Source organism: Anas acuta, chromosome 4, assembly GCF_963932015.1.
Source record: "Anas acuta chromosome 4, bAnaAcu1.1, whole genome shotgun sequence".
Taxonomy (NCBI): Eukaryota; Metazoa; Chordata; class Aves; order Anseriformes; family Anatidae; genus Anas; species Anas acuta.
In genome coordinates this window covers 35753621-35774045 of record NC_088982.1, presented here as the reverse complement: position 1 = coordinate 35774045, position 20425 = coordinate 35753621, and the positions used below count along the sequence as shown (strand labels likewise).

The 20425-nt window shown below is 38.1% G+C and overlaps 1 protein-coding gene across 2 annotated transcripts in view; it reads right to left on the bottom strand.

Moving 5' to 3' along the window:
• The window catches only part of JADE1 (jade family PHD finger 1), a 105348-nt gene extending 85602 nt beyond the window's left edge, over window positions 1–19746 (bottom strand). For both annotated transcript variants that reach the window (XM_068680708.1, XM_068680716.1), the window contains exon 1: window positions 19518–19746. The gene's annotated coding sequence lies outside the window, so the exon portion shown is untranslated. The remainder of the gene's footprint in view (window positions 1–19517) is intronic.
• Window positions 19747–20425: the final 679 nt, after the last annotated feature.

Here is a 20425-nt window from a genome sequence, read left to right as displayed (position 1 = left end):
TAATGGGATACACATGCTTGGGTAATACATGGGGGTGGGGAAAGAACGTGATCAATTTACAAAACAAAAGTGGATCTTGATAAGTCAGAAACATTTGGGTGCTTTCACACAGAGGAATTTTACCTATAAAGTGCCATAATGTTTTTGAAATTTCATGGAGCCATTATCCATGTGATTTTGAGCTGAATGAGTCAGATTAAAAACTCCTTAATTATTCTTAAGTACTAATATTTTGGCTGCACTAAAAAAAGTGCATCAAACTCCCCCCAGTGCCTGTTACCTAGCTCCAATTTTCTCTATGCTAATCATGATTGTAAGGAAGGATTCTTGTAGAGCTGTGTGAAAGCAGCAGATACTGCTGCCTCCAGATCACTCTGCAGCACACAGCTCAGTAACCACGGACACACACACACCGTCTTCACTGGGACTTGTGACTTTAGAAAGTCCTCTTGTTTAGCAGCATATGGTTCAGGCCTAAATAAGAGCACTGGCTCTGCTGACCTGAGGTGGGTTTAAATCAGTGTTCAAGGCCCTGAAGTTCGGTTATCAGTTCTCTCACTCACTATTGACCGTACATTGTTTAAACAGGTTTCTCCCTTCACACGTGCAGCTAACAAGAAGTGGGTATACTCCATATTGCACTTGCTGCAAACTAAACACACTGGGCACTGGATAATAATGACCAGAAATCTTGCAGGATTTCATTTACAATCTTGCATGTTGTAAGCCCCTCAGGACAGGAAGCTCTCATGTTTTATATATCTGCAAAACAACATGCATACCTATGACACTGTATAAATAACGGAGGATCAGATTAAAAACATCTGTAGACACTCTGGCTGATCTATTGTCTTGCTGCCTGCTGCCTCCTCATAATTTTTGATGTCAGACAAGCCATTTCATGCAGCAGGATTGCTAGCAGTGCTGATGCAGCTACATATAAATCTGTAGCAACACGTTAATGAGAAACCTGATTAAAAGAGAATTAAAAAATAATAGTAAGCTGTCCTTAAGGCATGACCTCCTGACAGCTTGCTGTTTGATTTTCGTTTACATTTGGCCAAGAAAGAGATAGGAAACATGGCTGACTCAAACAAAACAGTTTTGGAAATGTGGTAGGAAGCAGCAAGGACAACATTTCTTTGATTCAAAACTAAGTCTGTTGTGATACAACTTTTCTCCAGCTGCCCAGAACTGTCAACATCTATTCATCTATTGTAAATTGCCTCTGTGAGAGCAAAAATAATGTATGTCCGCAACATGGTGATAGTCACAGAAGATATAAAGAGATTCACACACTGTGAAAGTATTGAGTATAGAAATAATGCTAAAAGGGAGACAGACTGTTATTGATACCAAGCAGGGAAGGGAACAACTACATTTCCAAGAGAGAGGCAAAGAGGAATCCTAAATTTAGAACAAAATTCAGAACTGAAGCCAAGATACTGTCACCACCAGAGCTGCGTGAACATCTCACAGAAAATCCTTCAGTGTTAAACTCAGCTCCTATAGGTTTAGGAGAGGGAAACAAAATCATTTCCTTTAATCTGAACCTGCTCTGTGTCCTGCAAATCACTATCTAGAAATTAAAATTGGAAACACTTTTTCCTCTGCCCAGCTACATACTTTTCTAAACTGATTTTAAGTCTCTTACATTGACTCCATAGTCCAACTTTTGGCAGCTGGTCACACTGTAGGTCTGCTGAATTGAATGAGCCTTGTATGTTTTTGCAGTACCTCAGGCAGCTTTCACAAAAGACAAGCGTTAATTAAAAGTCACTCCCTCTAATAAGAAGCTTCACTTTTGCCATGAGGAATTAAGAACAGTTTGAAAGACAGAGGAAAATGCTGGAAGTGTGAAACTGTATAAAAAATGTTTTCTTCAAAATGAGAAAATCCAAAGATAACCCAGTCAGATCACTTCATATGCAAGCGCTTCTCTCTACCTTTCCATATTATATTCTCAGACCTATCCATCCAATCTGGTCTGTCTCTGGTCCAATCTCTCCCCCCAGCAAGTAAAAGATATAGTAACGATGCCTTCCACAGCTGTATTCAAAGCCGTAGTGTTTTATATTCAGCTTTTACAACTCCTTTTCAAACAAAGGCTTTTAAACCTAATGAGAAAAAATGTTACGGAGCAGAACACTTCTCCCTTTACTCTTCTGGGAAGAGGGGTGTGTGTACACACGGACATATGTATGATAATATACATACAGAACCCACAGAGCTTCCAAGCGTAGATTATGTGAAGCACTTATGTACATTACTGTGATTCTTTTTTTCTCCATGTCACAAGCCTAGATACCAGAGACTTTCATTCTGCAAAGACAGGACACTCCGTTTGATCAGGACATTCACTTCCTAAATATCTCCCCCTCAAAATTTGCACTGTCTAAAAACAAAATCAAAATGGAATCAAATTGTACTCCTGCCTGCTTTCCAACCAGAGGGTGCCAGTCCAGCTTGCTGGCAAAAGCTTAGCAGGTGTAAGACATCTGTTGCAGCTGGCAGTGTTTTACATGCTGCTGCATGACTGCAGTTATACTTAAACCCATCTTTCTCAACCTCCTCCCTGTGCCTAGGTAGGGATTGACAAGAAAAGTAAGCTAGAATCTTAGATAGTATATCGCTAACTATAAGAGATTTTTATTAAGGCATGTGAACTGCAACAATAAAGCATCTTAATGATTGAAGATAGAATCAGGTTACTACTTGCACCAGCAAAAAGGATCAGGTCTCTGTCATGCAGTTCCTGCTGCTGCAGAAGCAATCAGTAACCAAAGGAAAAGGTAATGAAGGCAATTGAGTAGTTTTAAAAATATCAAAATCCAAGAGAATCCTAAATTCTGATCCCACAGCACAACACAACCTTTACAGCTACAAACGCTGCTGTGGCTTTTACTAAAATCAGACTGTTTTCAACTGTAGTTATCATTAGGAGTACCATATATTTAGAAGAATTGCAAACCATTAACTCTAGGCCTACCAATCTCTGTGGGTTCATCCTAGATGTGCTGCTGGTTTGCAAACCTTGCAAACCAGCAGGGTTTCTTTTTCAAACCCTGGAGAGAAAGAAAGCTCACAACTTAGAATAATGTTTTTAAGAATTCCAGAAACCATTTACAAGAACAGTTGAGCAGTGCTGTAACATGGTCTTATTTGTAAGACACACACAAGTTCCTCTTTTGAAGTAAGGAGTTTAAACAAACAGATTCTGAATTGTCCCTTTTTTAAGGGCTTAGAGATTTATTTCAATGAGAAGCACAAGCATATGTTTGTTCATTCTGGCTAACAAGATCAGAACCTTCTCTTCTATCTTTCTTTGGAGTTCAAGGATTCCTCCTTCATTGCATGACATTAAAAGCCTTCACAACTGATTCTGAATGCATGAAGAAGAGCAGCTATGAAGTTTTTGGCCCAAACCAGGAACAGTTCCTACTGAACCTGGATGGTGGTAAGGGGAAACAAAATGGAACACAACCACCACACATACACAAACCTCAACAAAGTTATCTCTGTAAAAATAAAATAAAAATATTACACAAAGTTGTATCATTTATTTTTTTCCAGGAGACTACTTAGGAGAGAACACTGAAAGCATATTGGAGATAGGTGAAACTTACAGAAGCATAGGGCATTTATTTTCACCTTCTGTCACCCCAATTATGAGTGATTTTTGTTTTGACTGAAGTTTTAATCTAAGTGAAGGCTGAAGAAGAACATTAATCAACCATCATCCCTATCCCTTCCTGTAAAAGAATTTAGAAGTTTTCCATTTCCCTTCCTATTCTGAAGTGAAGAAAATCTGAAAATCCTCTCTTAAATCAAGCTTTTCAACTAGGGCTTCTTACCAGTTGCCTACAGCTCTTTCCTAAAAAAAGAGCAGGAGTAAAAAAAATCAGGGTTTTGTATAGTTTTGAGAGAGTATCTTCCCTGTCCTTCGCCTATTACTTATTAAGAAAGAGCTTCTCAACCAGATTTTCAAGTGATTTAGAACAGTTAACCACATGCATTCATTCATTCATTCACTCAGCCAATTGCTAATGGAGCTACAGTCACTTAAAAGAGCTGAAAATCTGACTCCCCATGCCTTTTACCTTTGAAGTTCTTGATAAAGGGGTCCTTTTTATGGAGTTGAGGCATGGAATTATTGCTGTATCACTACCATTTTGTCTTCATGCTGTGCTTCTGCAAACCAGCTCTACCCTGTACTATGGCTGTATTTTCTGTCATCTTGTCATTCTTCATGTGACTTGACATGCATCATCTGCTTGCATTATTAATCCAGGAATGCAGGGCAAGAAGTTTAGCTGGTGAAAGATTTCTGCCTTTTTCTGGGCCTGTAAAAGGCCACTGTATAAGCAGAGAAAGCAAACCAAAAAGTATCCCAAGGATGAGTTTCATTTCCCTCAGTCAAAATACATAATCATTCCCATTCAACATGAGTACAGTTTAAACATACAAAATGCCACAAAAATGCATAGAAAACTGTAACACATACTCACTATTAGCAGTAAACGATGAAAAACATCTGTGTATGAGGATACATGACATGAAACACAAGGAGTCATGTAAACAATGCTCTCTGATTTACCCTAATACTATGAATTGCAGGGTGAAGACTTTTAGTCAGATGGCCTCTAGCGACAGCCCTGTTGCCAAGGAAGCAAACACACAAACTTTTCTTTGATAAAGACATGATACAGTCTATGTCATAAAAAGAACCACCTTTTTCCCTATATGGCACAGAATGTTTCTATTCATCATTGTCTTATGCATGCAAAATTACAAAAGCTTTGATAGTTTCAGTCTCACTTGCACTAGTACCCACTTTGGGTGGGTAAATTTACCTAAACAGAGAGAATGATGGGCACCAAAACTTGAATGAGACTTATATAAGGAGTTCCCAATGAACCATGCCTCCAAAAGGAGCACAATAAGCTCACAAATCTGTCTTTATTTTCACATGATATATAAAACATGAAGATAGCAACAATAAATCTTCTGACAGAAAAAAAGTAAACATAGCAGTTGATTCAATCCATTTGCATCTTTACTTTCAGAAAAAAAGAAAAAAAAAAAAAAGAGAGATTTCTCAGACACAGCACAGCAACATTTGAGGGAGACATAACAGTACTAAAAAATAAAAGATGGAACGAATAAAAGCAAAAGCTCAATGCCACCCAGATCCTTTGCACTTCGCAGTTAACGAGACTGTAACTGCTCAACTGCAATTTCACCAAAGAGCAGAGACTGTCAAAGCTGTACACAGTGATAATTCTTGGGATCTTTAATGACAAATTGCCTTGCAAAACATGGAACAACACGCACTGAAGTATCACAAAGTAACAAAGAAAACCAAACACGAGTAGCCAGCCTACTAGAACGAAAAACAATTAGCCAGATGAAAAGACCTTCACGGATATTGCAAGCACATGAGAAGGAGAGAAGAGTACAACTATGCAGGTTTACAGCTTCCTACTGGAAGGACACCACTGTGCTCTGCAGGATCATACAACTGTACGTGCTGCACCACATTTTTGAAAGCTAAGTCTAGTCTAAATTTTGCACCTTCTAGATCCAAAAACAGAGTTGATCCATCACCATGAAAAGTAAAGATTTCCCAACTTCTGCTCTTTTCCACCAACATCTGCATCATGGGCTCTTCAGATTTCCAAGTATACTTTTTTCTTGCATGCTACAACAAAAATCCGGAGGCATTTTGAAGAATTTTATTCTGTAAATGCTCATACAAATAAAACTTCTAAACATCCATTTAAGAACCCTAAAACTGTTAAAAAAAAAAAAAAAAAAAAAAAAAAGCTATGTTCTGTAATACCCTGCGTCAAACTACTATCCACCAATGTCAATCAGTTTTAAAAGGCCAGCAGTAAGCATTTCTTTTTTATAGCACAAAAGCTTTTTCCGTAATAATTAAGAATTGCATGTTCTTGAGAATAATTTTGGAAATTTTTCATAATCAAATAGCAAAACACAATCTTGGACATACTTGTGCGAGTAAGGGCTGAACATATAAAAATAACCACACACAAAAGAAAGGATGGGAAGTAGGAAATGATATTTCACGGGAGAATGACCAAGCACAGAGCAGCTAGGACAGGCTGGTATCAAGCTTTGCTTTAGTACTAAGGGTGGGGTCAAGAGAAACATCAACCAACAAGGAGGGACTCGGGACGACAGCTAAAAGCAGGTATCAAACCAAACAGGCACAGAGCTTTAGAATCACTTCAGCGCGCAATAGCGCAGAGAGATGAGAAGAAGGGAACAGACCATCTTCTGGTATTTGAACAGTACTGGAAGCCAAATTACCCCTCAGAACTACCATTCCTTTGGCTGTAGAAACAAATGTTCCTCCCATCACCTACAGTACACAGTCACGAGTTACCAAGAAAACAGTACAGTCTCTTCTACCTTACGTGGCAAACCAGAGCTCTGTTCTACACCATCGCTTGATTTTTTTTTTTTCCATAAATGCCTCAACCTCAGCTAGATTCATTGAGATACACAAATAAGTCAATGCAACAATAAAACCTTTGTTTCAACGATGGGGTGCAGATTCAAGAATAAACCAAGCATAACATTTAAAGTAACAGAGCTGATTTATCAACCACTGACAAATCTACTCAGGAAAGTTTCATGTAGGACAAGAGCTACTATTTCTCTATTTTTGAAGTACTATAGCAAAAATACACATACAATTTTGGATTCAATTGCAATTTCCCTCAGCAGACGGCTAGCATTTGCCTAGAATAGTAGCATCCTCCACTTTTTTGTGAGGAAGCACCACTGCTGGGTGTTGATCATTCTGGATATAGTTACTGGGAAAGGTGACAATGAGTACTTTGGAAGATCTATAAACATCATGTTTCTTTCACACTACATCAATGGCTAAAATGGTGGACCGAAACTCTCTTCACTAGATCAGGGAGATCATTAAATCCTACTGTGACAGCACTTCCAGTCGCTCACTTCCTTCTAAAACAAATTAAGTTTGTTTTAGAACAAACTATTAAGTTTTGGTGTGGGCACGACTCTTTACCCGAAGAGTCTCACCTGAGAGGAAGGACTCAGAAGCCACTGCTAGAAATTCATGCTTGAGTCACTGACCTATCCTGAGCAAAACCAAGTGGATTCTCAAAACAAAATATTTATGGGAAGAGTTTTAAAACTCCAAATTGTAAAACTCTCTCTGCTTACGCGCTGTGCTGAAAAAAGACTTGGCACATGTTTCTCATTAACTGTACTAAAGCAGCTCAATTTCCCTAGAAATCCCCAGTTTCTCCTCTGAAACAGGGTAATCTAGAAGGCCCCTAATTTTAGCTCTTCAGTCAGAAAGGGTAGCACATGCATAAGTAGTGCTAAGTGAATGCTGCTGAAATGTCTATGATTATGTGGAACGCTAAAGCAAATTAGCTTTCCTGGCATTTACAACATCATTAAAATCTTCAGAATAATGTCTAAAAGCAAGGAAGTCTCATAGATATTTGTATAATTCATCTCACACATGCAGCATTCGCATAGCCATCTTAAACATCTGTCAGTGAAGTCAAGTGACACAGGGTTTTCTGAGAGCCCAGTCACATAAGTCATTTCAAACTGGCCATATTAATACCACCACCACTAAAAAGAAAGAGAAAAAGTAAACAAAAGAAAACCAAACAAAAAAACACAACAACAAACCCCGCCAATATGCTGTCTACCAGCTAACTGTAAGCCAACATTTGCACATTTGCAGAATAACCCCAGAATCTAGACACCAACAGTTTTTTAAATTTGTTACTACTTCTGAACAGGAAGTAGAATGGGCCAAATATATTACATAGTTTATCTAACACTCTTTATAACAAATGTCATATTTAGAAAAGTCGTGCTGTATGCTTTCCTGATTTTCTCGTTTTCAGACAGATTAAATTACTTTCGAATTGTTTGCTTGTTTGTTGAGAACAGCTTTCGAGATGAGGTAATTAAAGGAAACCTATCAATTTAGTATATATTTTCAAGTTAATAATGTTGACATACTGTTCAAATAAACCTCCAATTTACTACAATCTGTTTTTAGACAAGCCCTCCATTTTAACCTCCAAATGGAAGGAAAACTAAGTGACTTCCCTCATCTCACTTAATAGAGAACATATGTTCAAAGATAATACTGAAGGCTTGTTCTGAGAAGCCCTGTTCCTCCTCCGACAGAGATGCAGTGAGCTTGCACAGTAACACTGATACGTAATGAAAGTACAGGCTGCCATAAATCTAATGCACTGTAGAGGTCACTTCAGAAAAAAGAAAAAAAAAAAAAGATGCTGATTGAAGAAGCACCAGCTAAACTAACCTCATATACACATACACAAACAACAGCACCTTGATAACAGATAGGGGGAAAAAAAGTGGAAAAAACAAACAGGTAGATCTCCAGTCAGCTGTAAGGTCAGAATGAGAGCCCTCTCAATCCTAAATCTTCAGGGAGGGAAGGGGGAAGTAGCCAAGGGACAGAGAAAGGATGGGAAGAAGGGGTCTCTACTATCACAAGTGTCACAAAGCTTGAGAAGCAGCTCTGAAATAGAATGAAATTTTAAATCTTTACATTACAAACTCTCTGGAATAATTCCAGATGGAAATGCTACAGTAAAATCAACAGTAAATATTTATAAAATAAATGAAAATTATGTATATTATTTTTATTTGATAGCTGGTACAAAGGATGCCATAGTCAATTGCTTCTCCAGGTTTAATCATTTTAACATACAAAAGAAGGTTACACCTGCAAAGACCACCGTACTTCCCACTGGAAAAGTCAGTAATAAAACTCCCATTCCTTCAATCCCAGTCCATTCTTTGTCTGTTCCACCATACCTATGAACAAGATGACATTTTAAACCACACCAAGAACTAAAGCAATGCCGCTTCACGCTACTGGTATTTCACAAAAATACCAGTATATAAAATACCAAATGACCATCAGACCACTAAGATGGGGGCTCAGCACAATCACTAGCATCCAGTTATCCACCACCAGACATTATTAACATGTAGCTGCAGATTTATCTGATCTTAAAGTCAGACCACATCAAACCTTTCATGTTCCACCATATCAAACAATGACAAGAATCACTGAACAATTCTTTAACACAATTCCTCAGTCTTCTTTGACATGCTCTGTGTCATAGGTGCTTGCCTAAAAACCAGTAGGTGCCAGTTGCCCTAATATCAAAAAGCAACAAATCTACATGGTCATGTGAGGAACCTGAGAGCTACATCCTCTGAGGGTTCTGCACAAATCAATCATTCATCTCACAAGCATGCAGAGTTATGTTCCACAGCATATGCTTTTGTCCTTCCTTGTATCTACACCTGACGGCCAGCACCAATTGCACAGATATCCCAAATCCTGAAAACCTGCAATGAGTAAGGGTAAGCAAGTAGATCATAAATGAGTCATAGGCTGCACTGCATAATAGTCACCTAGCCATCCTGAGCAAATAAATAAATAAAAATAAAAAACAAACAAGCCTGCACACAAACATTTTGCAAAGTGCTGGGCATAGCTACATAGCTGCATAAGCTTTTCATAGCGAACAGGGAAGCTATCCTTAAATCACAGAATTCCTGTGTGTATATCTGCATAAATCATAAGGAAGAACCCGTTCTTTGGTAAGCCCTTAATACATTTCCACTCATCAGGACACGAGGCATTAGTACTCTAGCGGACACTAGTGTTTTCTCTGCTTTGCCAGCTCTCTGTGGACACTCAGTCTGTGACACAGTCGTGGTGGAGTAGCATTTGACTTTTAAAATTTGTTCATTTTCGAACAGACCAAAATCCTTTTCCTTACTTATACCCGTGGAAAAAAAAAAAAGATCCCAAATTGCAGGGGTTTTCCTTGTTATTTGTTTTTGGTTGGTTGGCTTCCGTAGGTATTTTCTGTAAAAAATATCCCAGGCAGCACTGCATATGCTGTTGACAGAAGCCCCACCTTAAAATGCTGGCAGCACTGCCCCTGGCTTTACAAGGGACTGTGGTGCACATTTCAAAGGTAAGGGTGACAAATTCAACCTTTTGTACCTAAGCCTATGTCTAGATACCAAAACATGGACATAAACATCTACATACATGTTTTGATTTCCAGAAGACCCAAAGTCTTTTCTAGCCGAGGGGCTCCCTAACATGCACCCACAGCTAGACTGTAAATGGTTTGATTTTTAGAAGTGCATGTGCAAACCACTTCCATTTAATGCAGTGGGAGGTGCTGTGGAACTCCAGCTTATAAACCTAAATAGTTACCATGGATCTCCAGCTTATAAACCTAAATAGTTACCAAGGGTTTTACTCGAAATCATGGGACATTCTCTGGAAGAGGTGTGGTTTTTATTGTTGTTTGTTTTTGCACAGCCTACCAGTGTCTGAAAATAACAGAAAAAGTGTATGAGTTAAGTCAACCATGAGAAGTGGTTTTGTTTATTTTTCTTAGGTTTGGCAAGTAAAATAAATACTATTCTAGAACAAAAGACAGCACTTGAGCTTTCCTTCCAAGAAATAATTATATTTGCAAAACAATATCAGGAGAAAGATCTTTTTACTCAATAGGTAAAGTAAATTGGACAGTCGTACAGTCTCAAAACCTCTCTTTGCTCAAGATCTGAACTCCTACTGCCTGCTGCTGTTCCCATGCACATCCTAAATATTTATAAGACAGAAAGAATGGCAAAGGTTAGGGAATCCTAAGCATGGACATCACAAAAAAGAAGACACTTCAGTTGTGTTTAACTTGTGTTTTAAACAGAAGAACCCAAAGCTTCTACAGCATATTACACACAAACCCTTGCTCCAGGACAGATTCCGTGCCAGATGCAGATCACAAGAAAGGAGATGCCTAACCAACCCCTTCTGCAGTAATAACCAAAGCTGCAGTCTATATGAATTGTGCCTACTCAGACCAATTCCTCAGCCACATAAATCTTGATGCTTAAGTGACAGCATAAGACAGACAAGCAATCCTGAACTCCCTCTGAGAAAGCTGCTATGAAAACAGAGGTTCAGAAATGAAGCATTCCACATCCTTTATTCCACATTCCTAGCCAAACATTTTATGCATCTCTCTGAAAGGTTACAACCTAAAATTTAGAAATTAGACTACAGAAATGAAAGCCTGCTGACTAACAGTTTACAAAAGCAGCTTATCTGTGTATTCCAAACGGCACTTGCAGTTTCTAAAGAGTCTTGCAATCATGGTTTGCTTTTTTCATGTTCAGGCACATTGCAAAATAATTTAACATCTAGGGTGTTTTAGTCTGTCTCATTGCTTGGAAATCCTCACAGACTGACGTACAATCAGTTGTCTAGGCTCAGAAGGAAAGCTTCCAATACTCGGGTATGGAGGAGATTAACCACAGAAATTTCTCCCATCAGGATGACTTCCTAAAGAGGGAATCTGTAACCCCAGCTGATTTGTGAGACATTTCTTCAAAAACACAAAATTATGTACTATTAAACAAGAGCCCAAAGAGTTCCACAAACATGAAATCTTGATAAATACATGAGGCAGAAAAATAATATTTTAAAATATTTTGTAAATAGTATAAAGAAATTGCAGATCAGTTTAAAATAGAGTTTCTGTAAAGCACCTTAGGAAGTTACAGCTCAAACAACAATTACTGAGTTTTTTTCCTCATCCATTTGAGAGAGATTTTTGCTTTAACAGAACTATTTCCAGGCTGTCCCTATAAAATGGATCCGCCTGACATTGGGAGATTTTACACAGCTCAAGGCAAACAAGGTTAGGAGTAAGAGAGAAATTCTGCCAGCTTCAGCTGCCACTGTATGCAAGTTGAGAAGCTATTTACTCTGTTGTTTTGAACACTTGAAGGTTTGTAGGGATAAAATCCTGGCAGTCAGCAATTCAGCTGCAGATATTTTACATATATGAGTCCTTATTTATATTCTACCCCCGACACAAAGTAAGCAACAGAAAACATGAAGTGAGCTGTAGGCAAACAGTACTCTGTCCGCAGAGGTCACGTACAGACAAGCCCATCTCCATTATCAGGAGGACTAAACAAGTGTTCTTTGAATCCTTCACACTCGTAGAGAGATCCCAGGTCCTCTTACTGCCAGAGTCAAGTGTTCCCAGGATCCAAGAGCTTGCTCTTCGGGAGCTGGTCGTATACTAACTCCAGGAAGTTGCAGAGCACTGTTCCAAATCCTGTTTATGCCAAATGGCGTGGTGTAACTTCAGAGACTTAAGGAGTACTTTCAGTTCTCTTGAGAGTGCTGTTGTTTCACCAAGGATTCTTTTCATTGTTCTCTGGATACCTGAATGTATTCTAATTACAATCTGAAGTTCAAATAAATTAATTGAGAGATAAAAGATGTTTATTTCTATTTATAATGCATTTGTGTGTACAGACATTTTAATTAGTTATGTCAGACTATTTATTTTGTACACATAAATATGTCAACATTTTAAGCAGCATAATTAAGGTGAGAATTATTTTGTTCTTATTTGATACATTTTCATTCATTAAGGGAAATTAAAAAAAAAGACACCAATACAGTCTTTGAGGATCTGGGGCCCAGTGCTTACAGATGCCTGTTAGAGAATACTGTATTTTATAACTAGTAGTCAAAATGTTAATTTAGATACTCCAGAAGAGACACAAAGTAAACCTACAGCTGATAATCAGATCTAAATTTTCAATAAGTGCCAGTATAATGCAAAGTACACTTTTCAAATGCTGTTTACATCCTACTGTTTGCCACCTACATACTGTCTTTTAGCTGACCATCAGGAAATATTTGAACATGAAAGCTTGCAGTACTCTTTTGAAAGCTGCCTAATAGTGATTATTAGGAATTATCAATATTATTCATTCCAACATTTGGCAAAAAAAAAAAAAAAAAAAAAAAAAATCATTTTAAAAAATAACAAAAATACAAAAATGAGGAATAAGTTATAAGCTTTAGCTTAGGTGTCCCTATCATTCTTTTCTGCACAATACTGAAACGGACTTGACTCTCCCCATCCCTTCTGCACTTGCTGTTAAAGCAAAGCTGCTGGATCAGCTCGGCTGCAGGCTCCTCTGACTTGGATATCCAACAAGACCTCACATCCTTTTGGAATGAGGCCCGCTTGCCTTTCTCATTTTACCAGCCCTAATATAACCACAAGGTTATTCTCCACTCTCAAACTAAGATTTGGCCCTTCAACACTTTGTGTCACGCTAAGTAAGCCATTCCTCTTTAACAAGATTACCCTTTGATTACCTCTTTGGAAGGCAATAGATCAATCGATATTAATAAAATCATTTAGACAGAGGCTTTAGTATCCAAATGTATGTATTCCAAATTGAATTTCACTTTTACCTTTAAGTTCTTTAATATTTTTAGTAAGCAGTCTATAGAAGTGAGTAGCTTGTTAAGTGCCAATTGCTTCATTACAAAATATTAATCACCTTTATGGTTTCTTTATACCAGTGCCTCAGTAAAACTGATTTAAAATGTGGACAGCAGGATTAGAAAGGAATGATTTTCTATAGCTTTCTATAGCATTCATAACTGGCTTCTCGCAGGTCTATGACAGTACTAATCTGACAGAAAAGATCAGGGCATTCATACCACTGCTGCCACCTACAGATTATCGAATAACTACTGAGAGTTGAACTGACACTACCACATTTCCCCAGTGAGAACACTGATAGGCAGGCAGGGGAGATGGACTGTATTTTCATGAAGCTCACAGAAATCAAGTATCTTGAAGGCTGATCTCCCTCATCAGCTTCAGGTGAAATTTATTAATGGGTTTAAAAGTTGTTAAAGGAGGCACAGACACCAAGAGATTACACACAGTGTCATTTGAAAAACAAGGCTTGCTCTGTTTACTTTATTATCACATATATGCCCTGCAATAGGTTTCATCAGATGGATTATTATAACATCACACTGCAACATTTTTCCAATAGTACTTACTTGGAAAGGCAAAACAGAGCCTTGTCAAGTGAATCTGATCTAGCAAACCAAGGAATCTCACAGGGCTCTATTCAACAAACAAGGACAACTTTTGAATTCCTTAGAGTAAGGAATCAAATTCCCTTCAGCAGGATTATTCAAAATACTGCATGCTGACTGTCCTGCAGGTATTTGCTGTTGCACCCTTAGCAGACAGAAACATTACAGATTTCTACTTGTTTGTTATCCCACTTGTTATCCTAGGTCAAATACTATTGCAGGCAGGTAAAATTGGCTTTTTCAGATTCCTCAACTTCAAGCATCACTTAAACAAATAAATAAATCTAAAAAGTGTAGAAAACCACAAGTTGTGCAAAAATGTTGCTAGGACAAAAGTGGCATGTACCTAATTAACTGGAGTAAAGTGCACCAGTCACCAGTGGTGACACTGGATTTAACAGATCTTTCTCAGGCATGGAATGTAGCTCTTCTTAAAGAGAGTAAAATAGCCTTCCCAACAGTTTCTGGTCTCTATCTTCTCTTTATAATTTGAACCCAGCAGGAATTACTTTCTACCCTAAACCCAGATTACTCTGGGATGTTTTACCAGGAACTATTATGTTCTTGTATCAGTAGTATTATCCTACTTCTGAAAATCATCCACATACACTTAGCACAGTTTTAAGTGAATAAACACAAGAATCAAGTACTGAGTCCAAAAAACATCCTCCTTCATTTCATTTAGGAATCCTAGTGGTACCAGTCCTTTACACCTCCCTTCTTGTTTTCCTCTTTCTGAGCAGTCGTTGCACTTCTCTGAGCCACAGAAAGCTGCCAGGCAGCTGTTGGTTCTGCAGAAAGCTGTAAAGCTTGTGGACAGCAGTGTCCAGTGACCCTAGGCATTACTCTGAGCCAGACATGCCCATACCTTGCAGCATGAGGCAGATGAGTCTTAGCCTTTTCACTGAGCTTCCTTCCACTGTTTTGAAGTGTGCAAGCGGTGCCATCTTAACACAGTTCTGAAGGCTGCTTGAGAAGTCTGACATTTATTAAATTCCTGGTGCAGATTCCAATTAGTTTATTTCACTTTCTTAACTGACAGCACCTGGCCTTCTGGTGAACCTTCTTCAGAAGGTTAGGTAAGCTTCACCTAGCCCTTTCCTGAAGAAGCTACTTCATGCCTTTGCTGTGAAAGGAAGCTTCAGCAGTCAAGGATTCAAATTTTGTCCCATTACCAATTGTACTGTAGTCATTTATCAGTGATACATCTAATGAGGTCAGTGTAACTCAGCATAATGTACTCCTAAATATATTTAATATTGATTTCCTCCACTTCACTGGCAGACTAATGCTGGAGAGACCTCCAAAACACTAATTCATTTTCCAGGTACTTTCCTCTTCCTGAGGTTGATTCCAACAGAAAGACTAAGAAAATTTAATCTATCATCTCAAAAATGTATTCTGTATCCAGATGTTCTACTGTTTGCCTCCTCGTATCCTCTGTCACTTTCTTCACACTATAAAACCTGGCTCCAGGCTCCTTACAGCTATTTGCTTTGACATTAAGCTCTCTGTTCAGCACTTGCCTCGCCTTTCAGGTGTTTCCAGTGAAGAGTCTACTTTTCCTCAGTGGCAGGCCAAATCTGTCCTCATCCAGTTGACTGTGAGGACACTTAAAGATCAGAACTGCTTTCCTCAAATACTCACAGAAGTGTTTTTCCCAGGAAACCTTATCATTAATTCCGTAGTTTCTGGCTAAAACATGTCAGCTAGCATCTGTTCACAAGCCTGCACAAAACACACTCCCTATTTTTTACAGATGGTATTTTGTTCCTTTTATCAGCCTTTGTATGAGATTACACATTTTCATCAAGTTTCAACAAAATGTTCAAGTAGGCTGAAATACATTGGTCAGTTTTTCTCAGACACAATAGCAACATAACTGGGAAGAATCTTTCCTACAAAACATCCCGATCCCTATGTATATTACAACCCAATTTAAGGTTTGGTTTCCTATAAGGCTATTAAATGGTACACACACACACACGAAAAAAAAAATCACTTGCACGTATTATTTTTTTCATCCCAGAAAGGAACTCCAGAATAGAAAGGGATCATTCGGAAACAGCAATACTAGCCCGCAGTTTTCTCTAAGTATAATGATAAGCATGACTTAATTTTGAGTACCGAAGATAAAATTTCCGGTCAGGAAATACAGACAACCAAATCAACAGTAATGCCAATTTTGATGTTCTTTATGCATGTTATATTTTCTGTATCATTTGATGTGTTAAGATAAAATATGAATTAGAAATACAGAGTCAGTGCAACCAAAGCAGCTTTCTGAACCCTTCCTCTTTTACTTCTTCAAGCGTACATCACTAACTACATGTTAAATTATGTATCTTTAGTATAAACTAGGAGTTTTCTCTCCTTGTCTACTAATTCCAGTGTATTTAATTAGTCACATTGATAGAGGCTTGGCTGCACAGGAAATGTGGATTGGTCTTAATGAGAAAGCAATAAGCTTCCAAAGCTCTCTAATAAATTGTTCTGAAAGCACGCTCTGCTTTTCCCCAAATGTCTATCCTTAAACCTCTTCCCAGCCTCTTTTAACTGCACTCTCCTTCCATCTTATAGCTTACTCTTAAATATTTCCAAAATGATCTCCTAGTAAAAAAGCACAGTCTAATATTTCACAGGTGCACTCATGCTCTCTAGGGTAAATGTATCACCCTGTCATCACCATGGTCAACACATTCCTCACAATCACATTATCAGCTGCTTGTGTTGTTTCTGTCCTTATGGGGTGGTTGGGAACGCACTGAACTGCCGTGTGAAAGATTTCCAGGTGCAAGGTTATAGCTTTGCATCTGTTTTTCTTCTCGTGAGAGTTTTTTCTCCAATCTTTATAGGATTTCCATGTGCCCTTATTATGTTATCACTAGCATATGAAATATACACAGCCTTTTTAAAATGGACTTAATACTGTACAGAATGAAAGCAACATTGGATTACAAGATTAAGGTGATTTTACCAGGATTTCATTAATACAAACAGTATAAATAAATTAGTCCAGTCCTATATGTCACTATGATTATGCTACCCACCATTCTCACCTATCCTTCACTGCCTTTTAACTTGCAGTTACTTATCTCCAAAACATCCTTTACTTAAAAGCTGAGAGCTATCTTTATTTTAAATAGGTGTAAAACATAATCATCACTTAGACAAGTCTGTACAGAAATTGCCAAATGACTTCTAACAACAACAGCAGTTCTAAGTTTCATTAAAAAAAAAAAAAAATAGGGAGAGAGAAAAGAAGAACTCCAGAACTTTCGTGGCAGTTGGGTCCACATATGGACCTTTCCAGACAGGAAACAAAAGATCTATTCATAATTGAATTTTAGGGAAGACGCATCTGCACTCAGATGTGCATTGCCTCACACATGTCAGACTATTTTAACTCTGGAAAACTCAAAGCACACTGGAAATCCTGTAATGCTCTCATGGAAAATATGACTTCATAAGCAGTGATTCGTATTTTCCATAGCTACATACCTGGGTACATTAGGGTTTTTGCTTTGGCTACCAAACTCATAAGGATTTGCACATCAATTTTGCTGATTATATATTAACTTTATCGTCTCAAGAGACATCATGGCCAAAAGACTTCCTCTGGTCCACCCACCAGGAATACCTGCGTATGCAGATGTACAGCTCTTCTGTATCTGACTCCAAGACTGCATGTTCCCTGCTAGTCCAGGAGAGTTTAACCTATCCCAAAGCACAATCCCAGCAGTAGACTAATACTTTTCTAGATTACAATGAATGAGGGAGTATGACACTGCAAGTACAGGTGCAGAACTAGGCTATTAAGTCTCATTACACAGTAGGGACAGTCATCACAGAAGATTAAGACTGAAAACTTGAAGCGTAGTAAAAGAGAAAAAATGATAATAAACTAACAGCAATATATTCACATACCTTTTACTTCCAAACCCTATGCATTTCACTTTTATTCCACCTGAATCTACTTTTAAAGGGTTCCTTCCTATCCATTTCAGCACTAACTACAAATTTCCATAATTAAATAGATAAATGGATCTTCAATGACATATAATTAGGTTTTGTCACTGATTTTTGTATTTATTTTTTTTAACCAGCACATCACAGTCTGTCCATTTACTTCTCCTACCTGTAACACATAGTTTGTTTAATGATATTCTTTCTTCATTGCATAAGTAGGCGAGTATAAAGCATTGGCCTTCTCTAATATCTCCAAGGACTTTCATTTTACAGAGTTGATTCACATACTTAAGCTTAAAGGTGAAAATTCTGAAATTATCTTGTAAGCAGCCCAGATTTTGAGGCACATCAGAACAACCAATCAAATTCTTTTGAAAAGTCAATGCATACTTTAAACTCACTCCAGTGAATATAGGAGACATGCTTATGATTTATTTGTAGGTAGCAATCCTTGCATCTCGTCACTCAGCTAAACAGCACAAGCATTTTTAGTAGCTGTTACATTACAAAACAAGACTCAATTAGAATTAGATCATGCCAAAACTGGAGTCCAGAAGATTTACACTCTGCCAGATTGCATATGATACTCCTGTTACAGCTAACACACAAGCCAAGTTCCAAAGAATACAATCATAGAAAATGTTCTGAAATCCTATAATATTAACCCGGATCTGGATTTCAGACTGTGCTATTGCTCCCTGACAAACAGCTTACTGTTACAATACCAATTGTGCAGCTTTTAAATTAGACTAAATGATCATATTTTTACTACAGTTTAGGGAAAACCTCCTAGGAAGCCTTAGCCACTGAAAAGGAGAGAAAGGCTTTATCCACAGAGATTTATTTTCTCCCAGGACAGGTACAGCTTGATCAGTACTCAGTATCACTGAAAAAGACACTTCACTTATGAAAAATAGATACAATAGCCAAAAAATAAATAAAGATTATTTAAGTGCAATTATGAATTTTAACTACAAAAGCATTTTGGAGACTCCTCAATATTACAATAATTTGAAACAAAAAAGTAAAAAGGACTACGTTCTGAATGGAAATGCTTCTAATAACAAAATCAAACTTGAACAAATGTATTAATTTAGTTACAAATTAAGAAAAAATCTAAAATGAAAGTACTATAAAGAAGAATACACTATGTATATAAGAATATTACAATAAAGCAGTTAAACGTTTACATGGAATTAATATTAACTTCAACAACAGGCTTTGGAATAGCTTTCCAAAGGACACATAAGTAATATTAAAACCCACTTTCTGTTTTTTGTGGCTACAATCCGTTACAGAATATTTTCTAGCAATATAATCACAAACAAAACCTCTTAGAGAACACTTTTGTTCATTTTGCCCTTGTTTCCTCATCAGAACAAGGACGCTGAGCTCTGACAGTGAGAAGCACAGTAACAGGCAAGTGATATTTAGTTCTCCTCAACTGACCAGTGAGTATCTTCACCATGTACCACATTGCATTCTTAACAAGCACAACTTCACTCTCACACACAAAATAACTTACCACGTTCTGAAGAAAAAAAAAACGAGACCTCACATTACACTGTTTTGTATGAAACTAAGCTACGTTGATTTTGAGCTGTTCAGGAGAGGCTCTTGTTTCTGTTATCCATTTGCTTGAAACTCTGCTGAGTAGATCAGCAATCCCAAGAAAATAACCAAAAGACCAAGCCTATCCTCTCAAAAATACTAAATAAAGCTAGGTAATATACTAACTATGTAGAAAGAAAGGGCAGTGCAGGTAAGCAAGTAGTCTCTGAAGCCAGTCAGTAATACAAGGACACAGCAGAAGTTGGGTCATTAAGGTTTCAGATGTGTCTCACCTGTGTTGAGCTGGGAGCTGTCTCTGGGAAAGGCTGTAGGTTTACCAGCAAGCTCCTACGGGAAAAGTCTGGGACAAGCTAGAGGTAGCTTCTAGATAAGGTATCGCAAAATGAGGTTGTTATATTTGTCTGAGCCAGTTTTTGTTTAGTGAACAAGCTCCTTGGACGAATTTGATTTGGAAGGGGCCAAGTTAGTTCTCTGAGATATGGGACAGGGCCTGAATGGGTGGATATGCTGGGTTCGAGCTGGGTTACAAGCCAGCTCTAGGAACGTACACTTTAGGGAACCTGCTCTCTGTGGGCCTAAGGCTCAGTGGGAGTTTTGCTGGGTTATAGGAAAGCACGTGGTAAGGGGAGTTTCAAAGTGACACAGAACTGCTGTATAGGATCTGGAGGTCTGTTGTGCTGGAGTTAGAAGCAATGAGTAGGAAGATCTTTTAGCTAGGGAGCAGAGAATGCTTGTGGTAGGTTGCAGAGAGTACCTTGGAGGGAAAGCACTAGGTGTCTGGGGAGGTATTACTTAAGACAAAGAAAAACAGCCTTTGTAAACTGCTCCAGTCCTCAAGGGGGGCATAGTCTGGAGGCACTT